A 6009-nucleotide genomic window follows, 5' to 3' on the forward strand; every position below is an offset into this window, starting at 1 on the left:
ACACCAGAGGGGAATCAATGGCAAAAATTCCCACAAAAAATATGTATTTTAATCAGGGGCCATTTTTATGCGTCTTAAAGGGAAACTCTCAAAAATGTGCCAGGCTGGAGTGTAGTATACGGGAGTTGTAATACCCGTTACTACCAAAGGTCACTTGGTGTGCTGTCGTCCCTTCTTAATTATGGAAAGTTGTTGTATGTCAGTTTTGTAAAATGCAATGTAATGTGTGTATTTCCCTGTCACTGAAACTTGCATGCACAGGCCTGCTAGGGGTGTTATTACAGGTTCTAGTCCATAGAGGGAGCTAGAGAGCCCTAGTTTATATAAGGCCAGACAGGGAAGTGCAAGGCAGACGGAGTCTAGTGTCTGTAATCTACAGATGGAGATTAGATAATGTCTGAGACAAGTCCAGGCCTGAAGCCTGCTGTTCAGGAGAAGATTCCCTCCTGAATTCCTACATGCTGAAGCAGGAATACCTTAGCCTGAGGAACCATTCAGAAGCTAGGAGAGACTGAGGCAAATATCAGAGGAGCCAGAGGTATTGAGGAAACAGAGGAGGTACTTATGAAAGCCATAATCAAGGATATAAAGCCAGTATTAGGTTAATGGGCCTTGGTGAAGAATTGCTACATTCCAGGATCAGACAGAATTAGAGTGCTAGCTCCTGTGCTGAGAATCCTGCGTTTTACACTCTGTAATTACCCTGCTGTACTGAATTGCCTGCATCGACCGAATTGCAAAATCGACTGTATGCTGAGGAACTGCGTTTCCAATATTGTCTCTGCCTGCAACCTACTAAAGTTGAAGTTCTGTTTAACACCGCGTTTCCTCAAATTATTTCCTGCATCCGCAAACGGCGTGCCACCGTTTACTTGGCACTGGCGTCACGAACTATTCCTACCTATACCTGCCCTTGCAGAGAGTCAGCTGTACCAGGTTAGTGTATATTGCACTACTACACCCAGAAACACCTACTACGCACAACTTGAGTACACTGCACCTCTCTTTTGGCGTCACGAACAGGATTCGCACGCTTTATAGTGCAAGAAGCGTGAACTTTGTGCCTTATACAAGTGCCCTGTGACCAAAGTGACAATTTTCCTGTTTAATGAAAGTGGACTTTGTGGACTGAAAATCGTACCCAAAGTGTTCCAAAAACCTCTAAAAAGCGCTGTGCAGGGTTGCGCTACCCAGAGGAAGAAAATCGCCGCATTGGAGTGTGGTTTTGTGGACTTTAAACATTCCTGCTTGCTGTCAGTGAACAGACAGCGTTTGTACCTAAAGATGGCCGCTGAGCTGGCTGAATTTACTGCTGCGTCACCTTCATCCCGAAAAGGCGGGAAAAATTGGCGCCTTTATGAAGAAAAAGCGGGAAGAAGGTCAAGGGCAGGCGCCACGGCTTATCTGGACATTTGCATGTCTGCCAGCATGGACATCGCCTTCCCTATATTGAGATACCTGGGGGGCGGCCTCCCAGTGCAATGGGAGGAGCTGACTACTTTAATTGACGCGTCCCTATCGCTCTCCTCAGTAGGATCGAGCATGTTGGATTGTGAGCAGAGTGTTGCTGCAGCGTCCGCACCTATGATTGGAAAAATGACCGACACCGGTGTAGAGCCAGAGGAGGCTCCACCGGCCTACGCTCCGGGACCGGAGCAACCTGCCTGCCGCACCAGGGAGAAAGAACCCGAGCCCTACTATGGCTCATGGAGGGACTTTTTTCAGCCATCGTTTAAATGGTCTTCCCTGATGGCGGAGATTCGGGAGGCCGCTATCAAGCGAAATACCCAGACAAAGATCGTGTATGAGGAGCTAACTAAGACCATACATGAAAGACATACGCACACCCAACCCCGCCTGGAAAGGAGAAAGGGAGTGGTGCTGTCGTTTGACAAATCCCGTGGCTACGGGTTTATTCAGGACTATCTTACTGGCAGAGACCTCTATGTCAATCGAAGGTCTGTCAAGAGAGACTACCTCCCTTCGTACCAGCACAGCCTCCGCGAGGGAGAGGAAGTGGAGTACACCCCTGCCGAGGGCCTGCGAGGCCCCTATGCGACTGCTGTGACCCGTCCGAAGCGAGGACCTGAGGATTGGGAGGCAGAAGAAGAAGACCACTCTGGCTGCGAGCGAGAACCGGAACGCTCTCCAGAGCCGGCCCATCACGCCTTTCAGGAGCGGAGCTCCTTCATCGGGCCGAACGTCTTCTGGCAGCCAACCGTGTTGGAGAAATGGGTGAGCCCCTACCCTTCCCCCGAGCTGCCACGTCGGGAGAAGACACTATCTGAGCTGGAGCAGCAAAGAGGATTGAGTGCTACCTTCCAGAACATCCGGATGGGACGGAGACCTGAGGCAAGTCCAGAACCTGAAGAGGCCGAGTCTGCATCAGCGGTGACTGTACCTGCGCCGGCGGCGCCAGCAGAGAACAGCGACTCCGACACCGAGAGTATTGGTGAGCAGATCGTCCGGCTGGAGGAGAAGTTGCGGGAGTTGCGTAAGACCTACACCGCCAGGATCCAGACGCCGCCGAGGAAGGATGAGGTAAGGGTGCCTGTCACCACCCGCCGACCGCCTTCTGTTGCCACCGCTCCGTCAGTGCCCCAGACCGGACCCGCGATTGCTGTGAATTGCTGCACCCAGAGCACCGGACCGCTTGCTGCGGCGGTACCAAGTATGTCACACCCTGCAGTGATTATGCCAGGGCCGGCACGGCCCACCAGAGGGTTCACCCCTAGGCCTATGGGGCCAATACCTATTAGGGGCCCCTTTACCCTGCAGCTACCCCCTGATACAGTCATGTGGGCCCATCCTCCTGTAGAGGAATACTACAGAAGATACCTCCCTGCAGAGCCAAGTAGCTACAATATGCCACTGTGATCAGCCTGCTAGGCCCTTGATTTATTTCTTCAGAAGGTGATGTTAACCCTTCCAGGACAGGAGTCCTATGTTGCTGGCCCTTTGTTGCAACTGCCAGTTTGTCCACGGCCCAGTGGTAGGTGTTGACCACTGAAATCATAAAGTCAGCAAGGCCACGTTTGTTTCCAGGACCTCCTGCCTGCTTTTGTTACCCCACACCAAGTTGTGCCTGTTCCTTTGTTGCACCTTTTACCCTTCACCCCCTTTTCAGGTTGATCAGGGGTATTACAGCACTTGTCTTTGCTGTCCATTTTATTGTGCAACCTGTTACTAAGGAACCGTGCCCGGAGACAGACTCAAAAGTACCTGAGCCTCTGAGATTCTTATTCTTTTAAAAGTATTGTGCCCAGAGATGGACTCCACCGCATGAGAGCCTCTGTGATTTAATGAGAAATAACCTGGGTACGGACTCATGTTTGTTATTTGAGCCTCCAAGAACTTTTATACCGTTTTCTACTGTTTTATCATGGACTTATTCATTGTCATGGACTATCCTGGTTATAATGTTACGCTGTGCCAGGTCAGCGCCCCCGTTCCATTCACTATCCTGAGAGAAGAGAACGACGCCCCTTGTCACTGCCCTGCACCTTTGCCAATTGGACCTGATGTAAATGTAAATGCAGATGAATCGCATATATGTATGCCTGCATGTCTCTATTTTCTATTTCAGGTAGAGATTCCAGTTGGGCGACCCATGATGGAGTACGAGGGCGTACTCAGCTTAAAGCAGTGGGGTATGTAGTATACGGGAGTTGTAATACCCGTTACTACCAAAGGTCACTTGGTGTGCTGTCGTCCCTTCTTAATTATGGAAAGTTGTTGTATGTCAGTTTTGTAAAATGCAATGTAATGTGTGTATTTCCCTGTCACTGAAACTTGCATGCACAGGCCTGCTAGGGGTGTTATTACAGGTTCTAGTCCATAGAGGGAGCTAGAGAGCCCTAGTTTATATAAGGCCAGACAGGGAAGTGCAAGGCAGACGGAGTCTAGTGTCTGTAATCTACAGATGGAGATTAGATAATGTCTGAGACAAGTCCAGGCCTGAAGCCTGCTGTTCAGGAGAAGATTCCCTCCTGAATTCCTACATGCTGAAGCAGGAATACCTTAGCCTGAGGAACCATTCAGAAGCTAGGAGAGACTGAGGCAAATATCAGAGGAGCCAGAGGTATTGAGGAAACAGAGGAGGTACTTATGAAAGCCATAATCAAGGATATAAAGCCAGTATTAGGTTAATGGGCCTTGGTGAAGAATTGCTACATTCCAGGATCAGACAGAATTAGAGTGCTAGCTCCTGTGCTGAGAATCCTGCGTTTTACACTCTGTAATTACCCTGCTGTACTGAATTGCCTGCATCGACCGAATTGCAAAATCGACTGTATGCTGAGGAACTGCGTTTCCAATATTGTCTCTGCCTGCAACCTACTAAAGTTGAAGTTCTGTTTAACACCGCGTTTCCTCAAATTATTTCCTGCATCCGCAAACGGCGTGCCACCGTTTACTTGGCACTGGCGTCACGAACTATTCCTACCTATACCTGCCCTTGCAGAGAGTCAGCTGTACCAGGTTAGTGTATATTGCACTACTACACCCAGAAACACCTACTACGCACAACTTGAGTACACTGCATGGAGCCTAGAAAATTTTTATTTTAGGTCACGGGAGTACAGGCCCCAAACATTAGGCATTCACCGGACAGAAAAGTGATTATGTGGCTGGAGGTATGTTAGACAGTCATTGGATATCAATTTTATTGCAGGCCATTACAAATACATGTCAAATACATATGTTTAAAATAACTAAACATATAAAATTTGATACATGGCTAACAAAATCCCCCCTCTTGAATAAACCCCAAATGATGGTCATCACAGGTGTTGAATTCCTCCAAGGCCACAACAATTAGGAATTCACCTTACAGAAAAGATCTAGTGATTATGTGTCTGGAGGTATATTAGACGGTCAATGGATATCAATTTTACTGCAGGCCAGTGGACTACAGGCCCCAAAAATTATTTATTCACCGTACAGAAAATAACAATTGATAATGTGGCTGGAGGTACATTAGGCATTCACCGTATAACAATTTTACTGTTGGCCAGTTAGATTACATGCCCCAAAAATTATGCATTCACCGTACATAAAAGATCAAGTGATTATGTGTCTGGAGGTATATTAGACGGTCAATGGATATTAATTTTACTGCAGAACAGTGGAATACAGCCCCAAAAATTATTCATTCACCGGACAGAAAACATCAAGTGATTTGGCTGGAGGTATATTAGACGGTCAATGGATATCAATTTTACTGCAGGCCAATGGACTACAGGACCCAAAAAAAATTAATTCACCGTACAGAAAAGAACAATTGATAATGTGGCTGGAGGTACATTAGGCGTTCACCGTATAACAATTTTACTGTTGGCCAGTTAGATTACAGGCCCCAAAAATTATGCATTCATTGTACATAAAAGATCAAGTGATTATGTGACTGAAGGTATATTAGACGGTCAATGGATATCAATTTTATTGCAGGCCAGTGGAATACAGGCCCCAAAAATTATTCATTCACCGTACAGAAAAGAACAATTGATAATGTGGATGGATATCAATTTTACTGCAGGCCAGTACAAATACATGTCAAATACATATGTTTAAAAGAACAAAAAATATAAAATTGGATTAAAAACATGGCTAATGAAATCCCCCCTCTTGAAAAAAAAACAAATGATAATAGTTGAAATTCGATAACACTTGGTCATCACAGGTGTTGAATTCCTCCGAGGTCCCAAACATTAGGCATTCACCGGACAGAAAAGGCCTTTTATGCCGCTGTATTTACATAAGACAGGGACCATTATTTGTTCTGGGTGGTGGCGGATATGTGTTGGCTGGCATGAGGAAATTCAATTACACGTGGTCATCACAGGTGTTAAATTACTCCAAAATCCATGCTTCATTAATTTTTATAAATGTGAGGTAGTTCACACTGTCATGAGCTAGGCGAGTGCGATTATCGGTCACGATCTCCCCTGCTGCGCTAAACGTCCTTTCGGACAGGACATTCGACGAGGGACAAGCCAAGAGTTTTATGGA

The sequence above is a fragment of the Bufo bufo genome, chromosome 5 (assembly GCF_905171765.1).
Source record: "Bufo bufo chromosome 5, aBufBuf1.1, whole genome shotgun sequence".
Classification (NCBI taxonomy): Eukaryota; Metazoa; Chordata; class Amphibia; order Anura; family Bufonidae; genus Bufo; species Bufo bufo.